We start from the raw sequence: 21,322 nt of genomic DNA on the forward strand, positions 1-21,322 counted from the left end.
TTTTTTATTTAACCATATCTTCTTGGTCCTTTTGGATATCTGATTTTGTAACTTGGAATTCATCTTTTATTTTTATATTTTGTTTTGTGTATGTATCCATAAAATTGTTGATTCTGGTAATTATGGCATAATAATGGACTGAGGAAAAAACAAACTAGCATTATGGAAAGGAAATTTAAATGGCACAATGATTCAAAATCACTGCACCATGCATTTGACTAAGTAAATATTCATACACTTCTACTTAAATGTACTTTTTAGAATTTCTATCTCCAACTGAAATTCTACCTCAAAAAGTCACTTAAAAATAAAAAAAAAGTCACTTAGGGAAATAATCCCTCAACATTGTTTTTATTTTAAATTACCTTAATAAAATCATATTTTTATTACCTGCAAGAGACAGGCTTAATTAATTAAAAGAAATCTTGATTGAGAAATAATAATAACTATTAACAAAATAATTATTATTATTTTGAGATATCATGAAGGAAGCTAAAGCTAGGTTAACTGTGTGGGTGTCGATTTGATAGTCAAAGAGAAGCCCATGTTTACATACAGAGTTTCAGTATAGTTAAAAGAGGGGTATTAGGAAGTGAGGGAGATATTTATGTTAAATTTAACCTAACTGTACTGAATTAATCTTGCCTGACCCAGGACTGCATTTCTGTTACAAGTGGTATAAGTAGAATTCTAAGAAAAACAAGTCTCATATTTTCATGAGTATCTAAATTTCTTATATAAATCTTATCCACTATTTAATTTTTGGTGATATCAACAATATGCACAGGCTGTTTGATTCTTGGTTCTAACTTAGACCATTATATGTATTTTTAGTGAAAATGTGAATTGAAGACAATCCAAATAATTAGGTTATTTTCCTCTGTTTTAATGATATACTAAATAAATTTTTCTGGTTCTTTTATTTTTCTTTATTGCCCACACAGCCTCCCACATGGCCAAATTTCTTTCTCGATTGCATGTTGGTGACTGAACATGTAGGTGCTTACTAAAATAAATATGCTAATGGGACTTATGGGCGCAGCTTTTTTCCAGCTAATTTAGCATTTTTCCTTTAATGTCTGCATAATATTCTGATTTCCTAAATAGTATAGCTGGCATTGATAATTACCAGTTTTGCGGGACTATGTTCCCAGTTCTAATACTTGTGTTATCATCTGTCTTGCAGGATGATTTCTTTCCCCTTTGTGTTAGGATGATTCAGTAATGACATTCTTATTCAAGCCATTGCTGCTTAAAGTCTGAACTATTATTTTTCATATTCTTCTCTCTGTACCTTTCTTTTTTTCTGAGAGGAAATTACCTACCTTAGGGCATAACAGACTTTTCTTTTAGAGGAAACATTTCTTTCAGCTGCAGGTGGCAGACATAGACATCATGATGGCATAACGCATTTCACCTGAAAAGAGATGATAGTTTTCAGTTTTTCTAAAAATTGTTTACATCAACACAACATTATCATTGCAATACTACATTACATTGTTGTTTATGTTATTTCCGAAATCACGGGGACTACATTTTGGAAAAGATCAATAAATTTCAGTTATGAAAATTGTCCTGTGTCTCCCATATCCCATCTTCAGTGTGAAAATGTGGTTACTCACTCTGGGCTTTCTCCAGCACTGGGGAAAATGTACTGTGCTTTGTCCGGGAAAAGAATGCATTTATGTGAGATGGCTCAAATGATCATTACCTCCAGACTGTTGTGCATTATATTTTTCTTGCTGCTCTGTTTCGTCCAATTTTTTTAAAGAATTTATTTATTTTATTTATTTATTTTTGGCTGCATTGGGTCGTCGTTGCTGTGCGTGTGCTTTCTCTAGTTGTAGCGAGCACGGGCTACTCTTCATTGCTGTGTGCGGGCTTCTCACTGCGGTGGCTTCTCTTGTTGCGGAGCATAGGATCTAGGCGCATGGGCTTCAGTAGTTGTGGCTCGCAGGCTCTAGAGTGCAGGCTCAGTAGCTGTGGTGCACGGGCTTAGTTGTTCCGTGGCATGTGGGATCTTCCCGGACCAGCGCTTGAACCCGTGTCCCTGCACTGGCAGGTGGATTCTTAACCACTGCACCACCAGGGAAGCCCTTTTACAATTTTTTAAGTTTTTGAATTTGATATTAGATATTTGCATCAAAACTTAATAATTTGGGCTAGAAATACTAGGAACAAGTTGTTTCGCTGTGTAGCCGTATTGTGGAGCCCGCCTATACGATTGTTTGACATGAAGAATGGGCTGGCAAGATGGAGATAAGTCTTATGCTACATAAGGCCCTGGTTGTCTTTCTACTCTCACAGAATTCTCTTTTGTGCTCTCAGTTGACAGTTGAGGACTCTGACTTCATGTATATGTTTCTGATTTAATTATTATAAAACTATATTTATTAAAGACATAGGGAATTATATAGCAGAAAACAAATTTGGACTCACTGAAAAACCCTGATTGAGACTGAAAAGAAAAAGAAAACCTGAAGCATTTGTGAAAAACTTACGTTCTTATTCATTCATTCATTCACTCATTTGCTCATTTGTCTATTACACAAATATATATTGAGTGTTAAAGAGGCTGTAGAACCAGAATGCTAGGGTTCAAATCCCCTGTTTGCCACTTTCTAGCAGTTTAAACTTGGGAAAGTTAAATTCTTTGTAGTGGGTGGGACTTCTAAATCATAGGTCTTCTTAAGAACTCTCAAATATGATGTAAGAATATATTTGTTATACATACAAAGAATTACCAGTCAGTGAATATTTGTCACCATTAGTAATTTTATTACATGCCAGGCACTATGGATACACAAATGGAAATAACAAAATATTTGGTATCAAGTAGAACTCGACAGAGATGAACATTATGGAGTTAGAGGGTATAAGTGAAATCAGTCTAAATATATTGTGATGTATATACATAGGTATAGCTGATATACATCAAAGATATGCATAAAATGAAATGCATATAATATACTAAAGAAGTTGGAAAATAAAAAAACTTACTTTATTGTGAAGGCCTGAGAAGATTTCAGATAAAGCTTGAGCATTTAGAAATCACTAGTGAACAAGAAGGGAAGGGTATTTGAGGTAGAAGGAGCAGCATATGTCAAGTCTCTTGAGGTAGCAGAATAGAATCAAGGGCAGCTAGAGGATAGGTCTGACTGGAAACAAAGTGGGCTGAGATGGGACAGGAAAGAAATGAAGACATAAGGTTGCTGCAGGTATACAAAGGACGGTTAACTGATAGCCTTAAAAGATTTTAAGCAGGCCAATGATATAATTTAGTTTCTTCTTAGGAAATAGTGGTGGTACCTCTACTGGATGTGGATGTGAAAAGACAAGTGGTGAATAGACCACCGGGATGGATTTTGCAGTGACCTGTGAGAAAAGTTGCTGACCTGTACTAAAGAAAGTAGTGAGAAGAGGGAATAAATAGATGTGTTTTGGGGGGCTTCTCTGGTGGCGCAGTGGTTAAGAATCTGCCTGCCAATGCAGGGGACATGGGTTCAAGCCCTGGTCTGGGAAGATCCCACATGCCGCAGAGCAATTAAGCCCGTGTGCCACAACTACCAAGCCTGCACGCTAGAGCCCGTGCTCTGCAACAAGAGAAGCCACCGCAATGAGAAGCCCCTGCACTGCAATGAAGAGTAGCCCCTGCTCGCTGCAACTAGAGAAAGCCCGCGCACAGCAACGAAGACCCAACACAGCCAAAAATATATAAATTTCAAAAATAGATGTATTTTTATGAAATAGAATCTAATGCAAATACCACCTAGTGAGATGAGGATGAACTGAGTTGGAAATGATAAACAGAGGTATGGCCTGACACTCCCAAGAAAACATTTTTTATGAGTAAAATGATATATATGATTTTTGTTAGATTGAATGTCAGTTGCTTGGTCTTTTAGATATTTAGATACATACAGGTGTGCACACACACACACACCATTAGTCCAAGAAGGCTGGATCAGAGAATCATTCTGGGAGAATCATCTTAAAATGGTAATCATGGATGTGGATGAGATTATTTAGGTATGCAGGAAGGGCACCGAATAGCCAGGGAGGTATACAGAATCCAGAAGAGAGAGGTGATACAATAGCAAAGAGAAAGATCAGGAAATGAGTGATAAAAACTAGCCATTGATAGAAATTCTTAAAAGTGACCCTTCTCCTAGGAAATTAGAAAAGCAGTGGTGACATTGCAAGAATAGTCTCATTGACATGCTGCTGACTGACCCAGACTGCAGGGCATACAGTGGAAATTTTCTGTTCTTGCCAAATAATATTTAATCTTATATGTTAACTGTTTCAAACAGGATGTGTGGTTTGGTCCTGTTTCTGTTAAAATATTTATTTACTTATGTACATAGGCAGGAATATATGATTTTTATATGTGAATGTTAAGAATTCCTATTTTTGGTGGTTCTATAATTATTCATCATTTTCTTCTTTGAGCTTTTCTGAGGTTTTTTTTTTTTTAAACAATGCACATACTTCTTTTTTTTTTTAAAGAAATTAGGAAGTATTATTTAAAGACTAGCTGTTAAAAAGGAGAGGAAAAAGTAGAAGTAAAGGTACATCTAGAGTTCAAGGAGTTTTAATATAAAAGATGATGGAAATATAATTATGTTTACGTTCTGAAAACAAGGAGTCAGTGAAGAGAGAAGGCTGAATATGTAAGAAGAAAGGACCGTCATGAAGAGAGGATCCCTGGAGAAGAGAGAACAGGAGACACCGACAGGATGATGGCATGGAAACAAGGTCTGCCATGGAGAGGAAGACATTTTATCCTTATAAGTAATAGGAAGAGATTCAGCATAGATGTGGGCTGAAGACACTGATGCTGATGTAGATATAGCCTATCTACCACTGTGAAAACTGATTAAGTTTACCTATATTAAGTGTTGGTAAAATTTATTTTAAATAGATTTGGTTTAGTTATGTAAGGGCCAGGTGTATAGGTAATATATGACTCAGGATCGGTGTAAAACAGTATGGAATAGTAGAGATTATCATTATTATTATTTATTTCAAAAATCAACTGTATATGATCCCAGGAAAAATTAAATTCACACAGATATGGGGTTGACTGCAGCTGAAAGTTTCCCACTTCCCAGTCTATTTAAAAAATGCTAAATTAATGGAATACATTTAAATAAAACTTCAGGTAATGTTACTTATACCATGTATATAAACATCACTTAATAGAAATATGACTACCCCAGACTCCTTCACTTACATTCATGTGGATTAAGTTCCCTAATAGAAAAAATATATTTTCTATTTTCTTAAATAGTTTCATTTTGACAGCTTTCTGAATAAAAATTCATGAATATAAATATGATGATCCTTTTCAGATTATACATGATTTTTTGTATACTGAGTTTTTTTTTTCTGTGCTGGCTTTCGGCTAAATAAGATTTCAGACAGGAAGAATGAGAAAACCAACACAAATTACAACAGAATTCATTCTGAACAAAATGAAGTGGGATGTAAAATATAAAACAAATATCTAAAAATGAGATTTTGGGAATTGCATGAGATTTTTGTATTGTTCATATTACATTTTAATAGTATTAGAATAAGTTTTTCTCTACCTTTATGTTTTGAAGCAAAGATGGTGCGTTATAATGTTTTATAGGTAGTATGATGTAAGCTTGCAGATATCAGAACATTAAAAGGAAGCAATTTTTGCCAACTCTATTTATGTTATTACCTTCTAGAGGGAAAGAATTGGCCAAGTATTTTCTCAATTTTCCATCATATTAAGAAACTCTAAAACGTTTAAATTTGCTATCCAGTTCACAGGAACAGTGTGTAATTACCTACAAGCATTCTTATCTGGGGGTTGGGTGGGAAACAAGATGAACCCATTAATAGAGTTGGATTATATTTAAACAGTTTCAGCTTTCTGCCTGGGAAATTAGGAAAACAGTGCTTTAAAATAGCGTTTTGAATGTCTTATAAGAGACCATGGATAATGTTTATATATTTCACAAATGAATTTTTAATTAGCTATTATTTCAGTATTTTGCCTGTAAAGAGCATTTTTTTCCTGACATTTAGTCTCTGAGATGAGGCAGTCATAAATTTCCAAATAGTTTGTGATAATAACTGGCCATTTACTCTCCACTATATTAACACCAAACTCTGGAAATAGAAAGCATTTTATATGAAATAATTTTACCTTATAGATTTCTTAATGAAATTGTATGCTATTAATAAGGTGGTATTTTCTTTTATATTCTCCAATAACAAAAAGGATGCCTGAAATAGCAAATAATAGCTTTGATCCAATTTGTAGGCAATTCTGTATATTATCTGTAAATCAAACACTTAGAATAATAGTAATTGACATACCAAAACATTTATTTTGTATTTATGAATACTATTATTGTTACTACATCTTAGTTTGGTAAAGTACGTGGAAGAACAATATTTTATTAAAGAATTTATCAAAAGTTTTGTAAGCTGTAAAACACTAAATATAGATTACTTTATTAATTTTACTTATTATAATTTTAACTAATGTTAGTTCTACCTCTGCTACTACTATTACTATTTTTATTTGTGCATGTTTTAGTTGGTTCCAAATGTTCAAAATCCATTCGGTAACAAGTTACTACGTCAGCATTTTAATTATTAATTAAATTCAAACCGTTCTTTAGCACAGCTCACTTTGAGAATTAACATCAGAAGACTGCATAGTTATATGTTGCAGTTATAACTTATCTTCATTGCTAACAAATTGAATTGGAAAACATATTTACTTATTTAACAGAGGTTTTTATATTTCAAGACAGAGTAAGATTAGGAAGTGATTGATATATATGTGCAATTAGGAAAATACAATTACAGTTTGCTTGGAAAAAATCTAGGGAGCATAAATAAATACAACCTCAAAGTATTATCCCTAATTTTGAGGAACATTCAAATAGCAAATGTAATGTTCATTACAAGCAATACCTAAATTATTGATATTTACTATATTTTAAGTAGTTAGCTAAGTAAACAACTATGTTAATTATCTAATTGAACCTCCATCATGCCAGTAAGAATTAGGTAAGATTCCCATCTTCCACATGAAAATACTGAGGTGTTCTCAATGTCACAGAGCCAGGAAGTGCTGGTTCTAATATTTGAACTCTTCTGTCTTCTTACCCACTATGTTATAGTCAAAGAGTCATTCTTTTCTTTCATATGTTAAACATTATGTCCAGTTATTGGGTGAAGGTGAAATTTCTCCTCCATCTGCTCCTTTGAGATTGTGTTTATACAACTATATTTGTTTCTACTAATCTCTTAGCAGTTGCTTCTTTTTAGACGTCCGCATGTAGCTTTTGCATCTTTAATTCTAATTCATCACATTTTAACATAGTTGTCTTTCGGAAATAGCAGGTAAATTTGAAGAGAGGATAATACCTCATGATATGCGAATATATATATTGTATTATATATATAAATATTCACATAAAACTTCTGCATTTTTTTTGTCGTTATTGTTGTTCTCGAACTACCATTTGAGTTTGACAGCATTTCAATTTTTTTTAAGCTTCCCTGGAGGCAGGTCAAACATCAGCATCTAATTTATCTATACGAGTGTGAAATTGGGAACTTTGGGATTTATGCCCTTAGTTTGTTTGCCTTTATAAAATGTAATTGTTCATTCATTGCATAATAAATGCTTAGCAGTGCCTATAATGCTATAGAAAAAAAACATGACAAATGAATTGGGAAAATTTTATATGTATAACAAAATTTATTTTTCCACTGAGTTCCAAATTAAGAGTGTACCAAGTTAAAATTTTAGAAATCAATGGAACAGACAAATAGAGTTGATTTGAAGAGCCTGCTGAACTAAATTCAGCATGGGGCCTGGGATGATAAAGGATGACATGAGAGAATCAACAAGATGTCTATGTTTCAAGAGTTGAGACATTGTGGGAGCCATCTAGATAGAGTATCAGCAGTGGGTTAGCAGAAAAATAGTCCAAGTTGTGCAAGGGAGAATGCAGTAATAAAGCTAAGAGTAGCAAATGAAGATCAGTATCACAGAAAACTTCTGAGGTATGGGGATAATAGTAAAAAAGTAATTAGGACAATGCATTTTGCTAAATAATGTGTCTTTGATTTGACTGAATCATTTAACAGTCCAGGTGAGCACTGCCTAGGAGGCATCTTTAATAAAGGCAATAAGTGACCCTTCACAGTCAGCCTGGTAAAGAAGCAGCACATTGTGAATATTTATGTACATTTTTTGCTCATCAATGAGGTTTTGTCACTTACAATCAGATAGTAAAATAATCCTATCTAGAGTTTTTTGGTTTTAATTCATCATTTTTATAAAAATAGTGTTTAATTTTAACTAGGAAGAAATGTTATACTAAAGTGGGTTGGTTGCATGAGAGCTCTCATCTAATTTATATATGGATACAAGTTCATAACTTATGTATATAGGTCGAATCATTTAAAATATGTTCTTATATTTTTTAAATCCAAAAACAAAAAGAAAGAACAATGTCAAAAGAAATAAACTTCCCTGAGTTTGTTAAGAACCTGAGAAAGGTATTCTTACTTTTATTTGTGGAGTGCCCTAGTAGAAAACAAATATACGTTACTTAACACTTGATATGTGTCCATTTACAGGTATATATTGTCATATATACTAAAAATATTCCTTATATAAAATTACATGTTCAAAAATACACCAAACTTCTTAATTCCACAAATACCTAATTTAGAATAAATGATTATAAGGCAGAAAATGGCTTTACTGTTCCTTTTGTCAAATCTCAATTCTAAAATTGAAAAATCTGTGTCCCCAAAATGTGAAGTAACTTGCTGTGAATTCTAATCCAAGGATCTTCTCACAGTATGCTTATCTCTATTACAGAAGATTTTAGAATAGCTTTAATGATACCCTTGTGAATGTCCCTCATCTAAATATTTTAACTGCTTTAGTTAAGTAGTACACAATATTTTGGGGGTGATAATTCTATTCAATGGCCATTGTTATTTAGAGAATAAGCCTAGATATTTTCTACTGGAAAGAAGCAAATAATAAAAATCAACTAGGCTTCTGTTATTTTAACTTTCTCATCTGATCTGGGATCTGAGCTGCCTTTTTTTTTTTTTTTTTTCCAAACTGCCCTTCTCCTCCACCACAAAAGTGGATCTGTGGGAACTTTTAGGAAACAGATTAATGCTGGGACAGATAAAACTTGTCTTTTCAGTGGGATTCCAATATCTAAAGGATGATTTAGTCTTGACTCTGCTTGAGGGCAGTTGATGCATGTGGAGAGAGTTTTCATGATGATAAAGAAAGATAGGGACAAGGATAGACAGTAAAACAGAGAGCTTTTGACAATTTTGAAACTCCTGATTCAGAATACCTGACACCAATTCTGCTCTTTGGACAACCTGGTTGGTCTATTAATAATACACCAAATGTTTGTGAGCACCTATCATGTGACAGGCATAATCAAAACACTGGGGAAACAGCAATGAACCAAAAAAGTCTTATGGACTCACATTCTAAGTGGGAAAGCCATAAACACTACCATGGAAGTTTACAACAACACCATGTTGAATAAAGTATGGAAAGTGAATTGGAAATGCTGATAGTGGGCCTGGGTAGAGTTCTGAACAGGGTCAGCAGGGAAGGCTGAGTTGAACAGGTTATTATTTGACGTATAAGTCAAACATTTTGATGGGACCAGACATGTGGAGAGTAAACATCAGTTCGTGTGTCTGCAGCACAATGAGATAGGTGGGTAGGAACTTTATCAATTGTTTGTCACTTGTCAAAATTACCTAAACTCCATGAGGCCATATGTTTTATTTCTGTGGTTCACTCTTATATTTCCAATCACCAGAATAATGCTTAGCACACGGTTAACACTCAATAACTTAAATCTTTATTAAGTGTGTTAACCTAAAACAGCCAGTTATTTTAACAGCAAAACTGGTTTATTCAGGAGCAGCAAAGTACCATCTGGTACATGCAACTATGGCAGACCAGAGTCCAGTAAAGCAAAGGAGAAAAACTCTTTTATAGAGAAGAAGGGGAAGTTAGGAGGTCTGCTGTAAACAACACATCCATTGGAGGAAACCGAAAGTTTGAAGTATGGTGGCTTTTCATTGGCTAAGTTATGACAGTTGCTCCTTGGCTGAGCTGTTGCGAGACAAGGAGAAAATCTTTTTTGCTGCTACTGTAGGTAGTATAAAGGAGGGTCACTTCCTGCCAGAGATCAGCCTCTTTCTGTTGGGATCTGCATTGATGTTGAGTGGTACCTGCACGAGAGCACCCCCTTCTGGCCTCTTGACTCCACTTTAGTCAGATTTTCTTCTATTTTCGCAAGTGAGTATATGAATGATCATTGTGTTGAAATAGCTTGTTGCCAAATTGCTGTCACACACAACACCCACACACGATGATCTTATCTGACAATGAAAACCGGTAAAAGCAGGGAGAACTGAGAAATTGGAAAGTAGTTCTAGATCTAGGTATATTTTAGAACAACTTAATCTCTTGGACCTTCTTGTTATTATAAACACATGAATTATTTTTAGTTTTCTTCTCTAAACAATTCAGGTTAGATTTCTGTCGCATGCTGTTAAATGAGTCCTGAATAAAATGGGATATATTCGTTCTTAAAAATGTCACTTTCCTTTTAGTTGGGCATTAGCAGTTTACAGGGTATTTTAGAAACCTGGTAAGTCCTTAAATTCATAATTTCCCAACTGTATTTTTTTCAGAGAAAAACTTTTTACAGACATAACTAGAGAGATAGAACTCACTTGCCTTAGCTAATAAAAACTTTCAATAAGTTAAAAATATATATTTTTCATATCTAGAATTTCCATAAACATTATTGTTAGTTTTGAATGGGACCATTAGAAATTTTAAATTTTTGGCAGGAAAATTGGAAAAAAACACTTAGCAGAAAAAGACTTCCAGTTCTCTCAGTTATAGCAAATGTTTACATCAAGCTATATCAGGCATATAAAATTGATTATTTTTAAAGTAGTGGAACATATCAAATTTTTGAAATTTAAATTACTTAATGCATATTTTTATTTTCACGATAAAGTTCAAATTCCTTGATAACTCAGAATACCCTTTATTTTCTTAGAAATGTAAATTGAATGTTTTAATCAACAATGCAAATTTTATGGAAATAATTTACAATAATTTTTTTCCAGATTATGATAATCTTATATAATTTAGCAAAAAAAGACGTATTACTGCACACTTACCAGTATTTGAATACCAATAATGACAAGGTAGCTCTTTAAAACAGTAAAGATAGTGTAACTAAATGTTGAATCAAGTGTAAAGATAGTGACTCAAACATGATAGATTAGGTAGAGTTGGAGAAAAACGTTTAGAGAGTCTATGGCAAAATATAGTAATGACCAAAGAAGGACACTGATTTAAAATAGAATAACAATAAACCAGTCTAAGAATTGATAAAAAACTAAGCCTAAGAATTGAAAACGTGGAAGGCCAGCAAACTGTAGGTGTTAGAAAATCAAGACCGCTAATCATCTCACTAAGTATGAATACTTATAATTTATACTACCTAGAAAAATGCACCGCTCTTGTAATATAAAATTCACAACTTCAGTATGCAGCTGTGCTCCTACCCACAGGCTAGTTTTCCCCCCAGAGAGAGTGTAGTTATAGGTCTTTCAAGATTAAGTTCTTACTTTGAAATCTAGAGGCTCTAATTATCTCAGACATTGGGAAAATCTTCCATTGTCCACTTCTCTTGATTTAAGTTTTAGGAAATTGTGTCTCATTAAAAGTACATTGTTTCTCTTTTTATTTATCTTGTAACTTTGTGCCTTGCTGAAATACGTGCTATGTGGTATATACTATGCTTTACTCTTCTATTATGTATTTTATTAATTTCCCTGAACAGCCAAATGTCGACAACAGGGAGAGCGTGACCTTTGAATTCTAGTGGCTTATGCTGTTATAAGACCAAATATACAGGATAGAGGAGAATGTTGTTCAGGTTTTTATTTAAATTCAGCCAGAGAATAAAGACACATTGGCCTAGGGTCTGTCCACCCCTCAAACACACCCATCTCCCTTCAAGGGATTGGACTGCAGTGAGTAGGTGCCTATAGTAAGTAGCTTTTAGCTACTATACTTTCAGATCCACAATGCCGTTTCCTCTAAGGCCATACTTCCTTTAGGATCCTCCCTTCTGCCTTTTTTTGAGGCTTCTCTAACGGGGAAACTTTGCTCAGTGACTCCTTATCAATCTGGTGAAGACTTTCTCAGAAATCTCCTGGGAACATTCTTCTTAACCAATTCTTCTTTCTCTCTTTTCACAGTTGTCAAACCTGCATTATGGTCTGTAGCCTCTCTTCAGCTGTGATCTGCTCTCTCTCTCTCCCTCATTATCCTTTGTAGCCATTGTATTTCAAAGAATCTCTTAAAAGTCTATTTCCTTTTGGCATCTGCCTCTCTGGGAACCAAACTGTCACAGGGAAACAAGCTCAGTTCTCATCAGAAACAATAGAAAATACAAGAAAATTAAATGATATCTGTAAAGTGCTAAAATCTAACAAATCAATTTAGAATACAATATCTAGTGAAATATTATTTAAAAATTAAAATGAATGGGCTTTTACAGATTAAAAACAAAACATACTACCAGAAACTGAGAAACCAGCAGAATTACTCAAGAAGAAATCCTAAAGCAATAGCCCTTAGATAGAAGGAAAATGATACTAAATGGAAGCTCAAATGTACAAGGGCTGAAAAGTATCATAAGCTATATATATGTTAAGTAGTACTAAAATATTTTAAAATATTGTTTTATCTGAATTTCTTTAAAAGAGTAAATATTTTTAAAAGCACAGAAATCAGTGAAATAAAAAACACACTAGAAATAGAAAATATTAAAAATACAAGTTCTTTGAAAAATTGTTAAATCCCTAGAAAATCTAATCAAGAGAAAGCAAATAGCAAATATCAGCAATGACAAATGGATATTAATACAGATTATATGCATATTAAAATGATAAGGGTACATTATTATCTAATGTATAGATAAACGAAGATTTGTCTATTTCATGTGAATCTTCAAGTATAGATAATTACTCAACTGTGGTAAACTTGGAAAAATGTATCATAATTTGCAATGTATCCAATTTAAGAAGCTTAGAATACCTGAAGTTGAGAAATAGCCTGAGAATGATTGTTGGCAAACCTTATCCAGATTTGTCTGAATTTGCTATTGCTAAACACAAGAACTGAAAAATGAAAAATATTCCTTAGTTACACCAAGCATTATCTTTCTTGTAGATCAGATAAGAGCATAGGGAACCATATGAAGAATTATGTTTTGTTTTTTTTTACTGGTCTAATGAATAAAAATGACTGTTGTGAAACTGCATTCTGGCAACTACTAGCTATGCAGTCTTAAAAAGTTACCAAAACTCTTACACTCTTTCATGATTTTACAGCAAGTGGTATATACTTTCTCTGACCTATTTCTTGTAAAATGCATAGTAAGATGGGACTATACATTAAATCTAGATTTATTAATCCATGTTTCCCATCTCTGCTTGGAATATAAATTTTATGAAAGTTAATGACAGGATATGCCTCTGGGCTTTAATAATAGACACTTTTAATTCAAAATATCCAGCATCTAAATCACCTTCCTAGTTTTGAAAAATTCATATTTGTGTGATTCTTGGAAGGGGAAAAAGAGTTTCCTTCAGAAGTTGAGAGGAACATGTTGTATCCTTATCTTTTGGTGGCAAGGGTGAAAACATATTATCGAGGTTTGGTTAATCCACCAAGGATTTTGAATCTTCAACACATGACTCAAGATCAAGGATAAGTGAAAGAATCTTGGTGGTGATGGTGTGGAGAGGATCATGCTGTCCTTATCAGCCTGTGCTTGTCTAGATAGAGACAGGGGTATTGTTAGAAACAGCACTATCTGCATTCCTAAGTTTAGCTCTCCAATTTTCTTATGAAACCTATAAATTAAATTTATTTTCCTGCTAAGGTTAGAACCTGTGTCTAACAAGTGCATTCAAGACTCAGGCTGAATGACTAGAACACCTATTGTATAACTGCATTTGATAAAATTTTAAGTCATTGAGACAGTCCTATAAAGCCCTAAATGCTAATGACCATGCCCTTGAAGTGTGGAAAAAATAAGGCCCGGTCTTTCTGGCAAAACAAATACAGTCCATGGTAAACTAAGAGAAAACCAACAATATGTCAACCAAAGACAGATAAAATTAAAAAATGGTTCTAAAGCCTGACACTGAGGACGTGTCCCTAGTCAATGCATTGTCTAATGATGTTCTTGTCTGCCTAATGATGAAGGAAAAATGAGTAAATAAGTCAATTTATTCCTGAAAAAGCTGACAAAATTCAGATCATTGTGGTTTTTAAACATAACAAGAAAAGCACAAGGGGACGCAGTGAAATGATGTGACTTTAAGTGCACATCAGTCCTGGAACATATAAGTTAGATCAACAATCGTGAAATATCTAAGTACTGAGAATATCTCATCTTCTAAATGCATTAAGCTTTGAATGATCAGCCAACTTTAAATTTCAGAAGTTCTTTACATGCCTGAATATGTGCCCTAGGGTAAAGAGGGACTTGTATATGAAGCTCCTATCCCACTGCTTGACACGTCAGTAAATGTTTATTAATTTGAATGAAAAGGATGTCTTTTTTTAATTTCAAAGTATCTTTGCTTAGAAAGGTGAATATAAGAAGACAGTATTAGGAAATAAAAACATGCTGTGTAAGAGTTGAATTTTTGAGAGAAATAAATAATGATAATGTTTTGAAGAAAACCACAATGAGCAATGAAGCTCATATTTTGAAGAAAATATAAGATTTGAAAGTATTTGTGGAAATCATATAAGCCAAATTTGGTAAATATGCTGAAGGAATGAGGAAAGTCACATCAAATTTAAATCTAATTGAGTAAAAAAAGAGTTTAGCATATACATCTTTGAGAAACCCCCAAGACATTTTAATAAATTTGACAGCATAATCCCCTAAAATATCAATCATTTAAACACTGAATTAAGATGTCTCTTATCATTTATGTTAATAATTTAATTGAGTTTGCCAAATAATATTTTATTGGAAGTGACATCAGTAAATCTCAGGACCACTATTAAAAGATGTCAATATGTTTCAGAGATAATGAAAACTTTGATGACTGTCAAATGTGTCTCACTGCCATTCTTAAGCTTTTTGTATTATGATGAAGTTCCCAGCTAGCTGTGCAACACCTGTGTGTTAATGCATGATACACAAATAAGGAGTACAGATATCCCCTCACCAGTATAACTAAATTATGTTTCTTACCTTTACCTGAATTCTGCAAAAACATTTATAATAATTTTATGATATAAAGACTTTTTAATGTCAGCATTACAGAACTAAAGTATCAGCCATTTGATAGGAGATGTTATACTTGAAGTGATAATATTTCTATCAGAAGAAATATAATATTTCTATAATAATTCTATGTGCTATGGCACATAATATAAATGGCTATAGATAGATGTATTGATTTTATTGCATTTTGAAACAAGTAAACAAGTTAACAATAGTCCTAAATTTTGAAGTCTATAACTAACACATTAGTAACTACTATTTATATAACATTATGTTCATGTACAAAACAAAAATAGGTTAATAACCATTCACACATTCAATTATGAGTTATTCACTACTGATGATTCTTCTTTTTTGTTTAGTGGAACATGATTTTAGTTATTTATGTACTTGAATCAATTTGATTTGCTTGGAGAAAATTAGTGTCTACACATATTTTCCCTCTTTACTATTCTGATAGTACTCAAAGTAATTTATGACATTTAAAAATGAAAATCTATAACTATTTTAAAATAACTGTCTCTGGAATCCTTTTAAGAATCCAAAGAATTAATTAAATTTGAAATTTTAATGATTTTAATATATTCAGGAATGAAAATCACTAAAGTCTTGATCTTTGCTCAGTTATTTAAAAATCCTGATTTAGAAGATATTTTCAGAGGTCACCTGTTATATATAAGCTCATATGTTCACTAACTAGTAAATAGCCTATTCAAGGAATTCATTCTTTCTCTAGCTAGCCCATTATTAACAAAGCAACAGAAACAAAACAAAACCAAAAAACACCGGAAGACTGATTTCAATCTCTCCTACTGAGGGAATTTGTGGAAGTTTATACACATTATCACGAGAAAGTCACTAGATTCTTCCCCCAAAGTATCATTCTTGCTTCTTTATCAAACTTCTGGGCCTCCAGTGTGTGTGTCGCTTGGATGTAAAGTTGAATAGGAATAGTCCATGCCCTTTGTTAATTAGCCAGTTGAAGAAACAGACATGTAATATAAGAAAAAATAGAATGAGTCAAATAAATAGAGTTCTAAGTAAAACAAATGGGATTACAAAGTAAAAGTTATTAATTATGCTCTGGGGATTAAATTAAAGCTTCACAGAGGAGGTTATCTGAACAAGACCTTGAAGGGTGAGTAGGATTTTACCAGAGAGAAAATGGAAGGGTACTCTAGAATGGAGGAAGTCATGTTGCAAGTTTACACCTGTGAAACAGCAGGAATCACTGTAGTACATGATCACAGATCCAAACAATTCATGGTATTAGATTATGTTTATTTAAGGGTTTTAGTATTTAGCATTTGTAAAATCTCCTTAACTTAGACAACTAACTCTAAAAGATTGATATTCTCTTAACACATGTCTAAGAGAATATAATTTATAAACATGTATATTAAATGTAGAAAAATAATTGTCAGAAAACTAAAATTGTCTGCTAAAACATTAAAAATATATATTAAATTTGATATGATAGCTTCCAGGCAAAAAATAGAAAACTTGAACAGCTTACTAAGGAACAGTTGAGAAAAGTAAGAAAAGGAAGAGTCCACTATTAGGAAGTTGTCTAATAAGTTTTGCTAGAACTGCTCCCCCACCACTCTTTTCTTTCTTTCTTTCCTTTTTTTTTTTTAATACTAACACTGACATTGACATTTACATGGTTTCATGGAATGGGGAGGAGTAGTTTTGTTTATGTACACACACACACACACACACACACACACATTGGTGTAGAATTTGGCAGCCACTTACTAATAAGTTTCAGCACTGGTTTTCCAGAAAGCCAAATTAGAGAGAAAGAGAAGAGGGAGAAGGCAGAAAGAAGAGGGAGAGAAGGACAAGAAAGGAAAATAAAGGAAAAGACAAAGACTGAATTTTGCAGAGAGGTACATTCTGGGTTGATAGAATATATATTTCTGACAACTTGAGTCATATTGAAATTGTGTTAATCATAAAACTGACTGAGTTAAAATTGTTGAATCAGAAGTACACATTTCTAGAGAAAAGACAGGGCGACCTCATACATTCTGTTTTTTTGTTTTTTTAAGGTTGTATTGTTCCAAAAGACCTGTTTCAAAACCAAAACACGTATGTGGCATACAAACTTTTGTCGATTATGATTCCCAAGAAAGTTTGAGAAAATGTGTCTCTAAAAGAGGGAAAAAAAAAAAGAGAGAGAGATAAATTGGTCAGAGTGTTTGTTTTCACCCTTAAACACTTCATTCTTTGGAAATCTTAATTCCCTGCCTCTTATGTCTGCTTTTGACTCAAGACTTGAGTTCTCATGGGTGGTTTCTCTCACTGCCCAACTCCTGTTAATAGTAACTGGGGGAAGAGTTGTACTGTGTGTTGAATGGCGAGTTTTGTAAACTTGAGCACTCAAGTACTTCCTTAAGCCTCAAATTTCTTATCTCTAAATATAAAACGTCAATAGCTTTTACTTCATAGAATTGAGGATTAGATATGGTGATGCAAGTGCAAGTTAGGTGCATACAGCAAGGACTCAACAACATTAACAAATATTGCCTTATTTATTGTATTATCATTTAGCATTACTCATCATTCCTTAATACGCTTAGATTATAATTTCTTTGTATATACATATGGGTTTTTTTGAACATGCCTTCACGTGCAACATCATCCATCTGTCCTCTGACCTTCTGTAAACACATCACATAGAAACGGATGGATGAGATGTTTAGAATGGATTCGCCTAAAATATGGCTCCTATGTACCATATCCAAAGCTAATATGGGTAGAGGAGTTTTCTCAACAAGATAGGCACTAGGATTAGAACTTGAACTGTTTAGTACCTATAACACTTAGAATTTAGTACTACTAATACGAGTAATATTTAGTACTAATACTGTTACTAAATAACTATCATTCCAACTCAGTGGAGAGCTGTACAGAACCAATCAACTTAGTTATATCTCTGTCTGTAAAGCTACACATTTATTTATTTTCTTAGTCCTTCCTTATTGCAAACATATTTTAAGGCACCACTAGTTGCTGACCATACTAGCATATGCACTAAAAACTACTGAAGGAAGAAAGAATTGGTGGTGAGCAAAGAGTGCAAAGTCACCCCAAGCTTGCATCTGTTTCCCATGATGAGATAGAGAAAAGGAATGATCATGAAAACTCAATCGGGTAGGAAAGATATATTCAAGGTGCATGCAACAGATGTACAGGAGCAAATTACCATTGAGCCCAATAACAGTTATGTGCGGTTTTAGTGCCATGATGACAAATTTAACCCATATTTATAATAACTCAAAACAATAACATTAATGATGACTTCTGACACATTTCATTTCATTTCATAGCCAACCTCTGTTTGCTCTAGTTATTCCAGCCTCAAAACATTTTTCCATTTCTTTTTGATGCTGGCTGCCAAATCTTCATTATTATGGGTTTCCAAAGTATTTTTGAGAGAATTATGTTTCTCAAAGCCTGTGAGAAAGGGGGAGTAGAATCATTTTGCAGGCGAATGAAATTAAGACTTTGGAGCATTAAATAACAATGAGGCTTCACAGCTGTGACTTCTGATAACTTGTGTAAATTCTAAGTAACTTTTAAAATCCCATATTGATATTGCTGCCTTGATAATTTTCTCTGCAGTATGCGTCTCCAGGGCACTGTGATGCACTTTTATTTCCTTTCTTCAGCCACTTGTGAAAGACTTGGCTAACTCTACACTGCTTGTGGATCGCTTTCAGCCTCACACAGGGACATACCATTAACTCCTTTTTTAATTGGCTGTATTAAAGCCAACACCTGCACCTTGTTTAGCAAGTCACCTGCAGTGTAGAGTAAATTAAAGTGATTAAAAAGATGTGTGAGTTTCACTCCACATTGTCTTTGCATTTTCATCTTCCTAATCTCTTGGCCAATTTTTTTTCTTAGCATCATTGATACTTGAGAGTAATACATGCAGGGAAGTTTACTGTTTTAATCATTTGTGCCTCTATTCAATTCAACAATATGTATTCAGTATCTGCTATGTGTCAAGCTCTCTGTTGCAAATCTTGGGAGATAAGCAACAGAATTTTTTTTACAGATGCATAAACTGAAGTTGATAGACATACAATGCTTTGATTGAGGCCACGCAGGCACAAAGTGGTGAAGTTCAGTTCTGTTTGAATTCCAATCTCATGCTCTTTCTCCTAGAAGTAAATTTAGTGATTGCAATAGCACGCTATGTTTCCATTTGCAGAAGTGCTTGAAGAGGTTGCTCATCACAAATCCATTAATATTTCTGTTGCATGGAATTATTTTTATTTTGTGTCCTGAAGAAGGAAATTGAAATATGACTAAAGAGATTTGCATCTGTGCCTATTATCTCTCTACTATCAAGTAACCTGAGCAAGTCACTTTGATTGACTTATATTTCAGCTATCTTATCTGTAAATAAGAAATCAATTACAGTTAGATCATAATTTTGACGACTGAGTAAATAACATATATAAAAAGCATACCATGAAAGGTAAAATAATCTATAATTTTAAGGTACTTAAGTGACATTCAGCCAACTCTCCTGTTTTTCAAATCGGAATTTCAAAAAAAAAAAAAAGACTCAACAAAAATAAACACACAAATAATTTTGTTGTATTCTTCTTACCAGCTCATTACTCTTGATTAGGAGTGCTACTTTTCTTGCCTCCACCCAGTTAAGAGAGCAGAGTTGTGAAAAAAATGTGAATAATGTTAAACTCTCAATACACAAACTTTTTAAATAAACTGCCACAATTCATGAGACTGTGTTCTATTCACTGCTTGTATTTCCATTACTGACATTCTCTTTTTAAACTTATCAATCCAACAACTGTCCCCATCTAGTTCCACTGAAACTGCAATCACTAACTTTGCTAATGCTTGCTATTTGTTGATCTCTATTTTCATTTTAGATTGGTGTCATTGTTGCCACTTTTACCCTTTGGAAACTGTCCCCTCATTGGTTTTCCTGTTGGTCTTTCCTAGTTTTATTTTTCTGGTCGTTCTTTCTCGGTTTTCATTCTGCATATTCTTATTGTTACGCTTTAATTATAGAGGTTCCCAGGTGCTCACCCTGAGTGCTCTTAAGTCTTTCTCAGCATGCTCTTTTCAGTGATTATATTTGTTCTCATTGGTATAGAGTATACACCTAACTCCTTAGAATCTCGACTTTGAAATCTGCTTTTCCCTCCCTTACAGCCATCAAGAAGAGCTGTGACCCTGTGTACCCCTCTTCTGCCATATCTAATTACACCAAAACTGTATACCTACCTAAGTTGGAACAAACTCCTCTCTCAATACATCTCTCTCCCTCCCTCCCTCTCTCTCTCAACAGAATGGTGACTGAAAGATGAGAGGCAACCTTTTAGTTTTGTTTTTAACCAGGACAGTAACAGGCAAATTTTGATAATGAAGGTTACCAAATCCTGACAGGAGCATGAAGAGGTAGAAGGAGCTGGTGAACAGAGCAAGAAGTAGTTTAGCAGATGCCAAGAAAGAAATGAGTTCTAGAAACACAGTGTTTCTTGGCTTTCTGATATTTCTTCATATCCTGATTTTTGTGATAGATACATTTTTTCTTATAATACATTCACTTCATTTTCTTAAACAGAATGTGTTTCTATTATTTACAACTTGTCCCTCTTAACTAATATTCTAATGTGTTCAACTAAAATCGACGTGCTTTTGGATCAGAAATGTGTACCTACAAACTGTACTGTAGGTTATTTCAAAGGGAAATACAAAAATCTCAAACTTAATATGTCCATTAATTTTCTGTCATCTTTAATTTATCCTTATTTCCTCTCTGTAACAACCACACCCCCAAAAGTAAAATTTCTGCCAAATATTCTGTATTTTGCACTTCAAAAAATTAGAAAACACAGATGGAGTGTTAGGTACAAAGAACTGTTCATTGA

Source organism: Mesoplodon bidens, assembly GCF_964165515.1.
Source record: "Mesoplodon bidens genome assembly, chromosome: 16".
In the NCBI taxonomy this organism is placed as follows: domain Eukaryota; kingdom Metazoa; phylum Chordata; class Mammalia; order Artiodactyla; family Ziphiidae; genus Mesoplodon; species Mesoplodon bidens.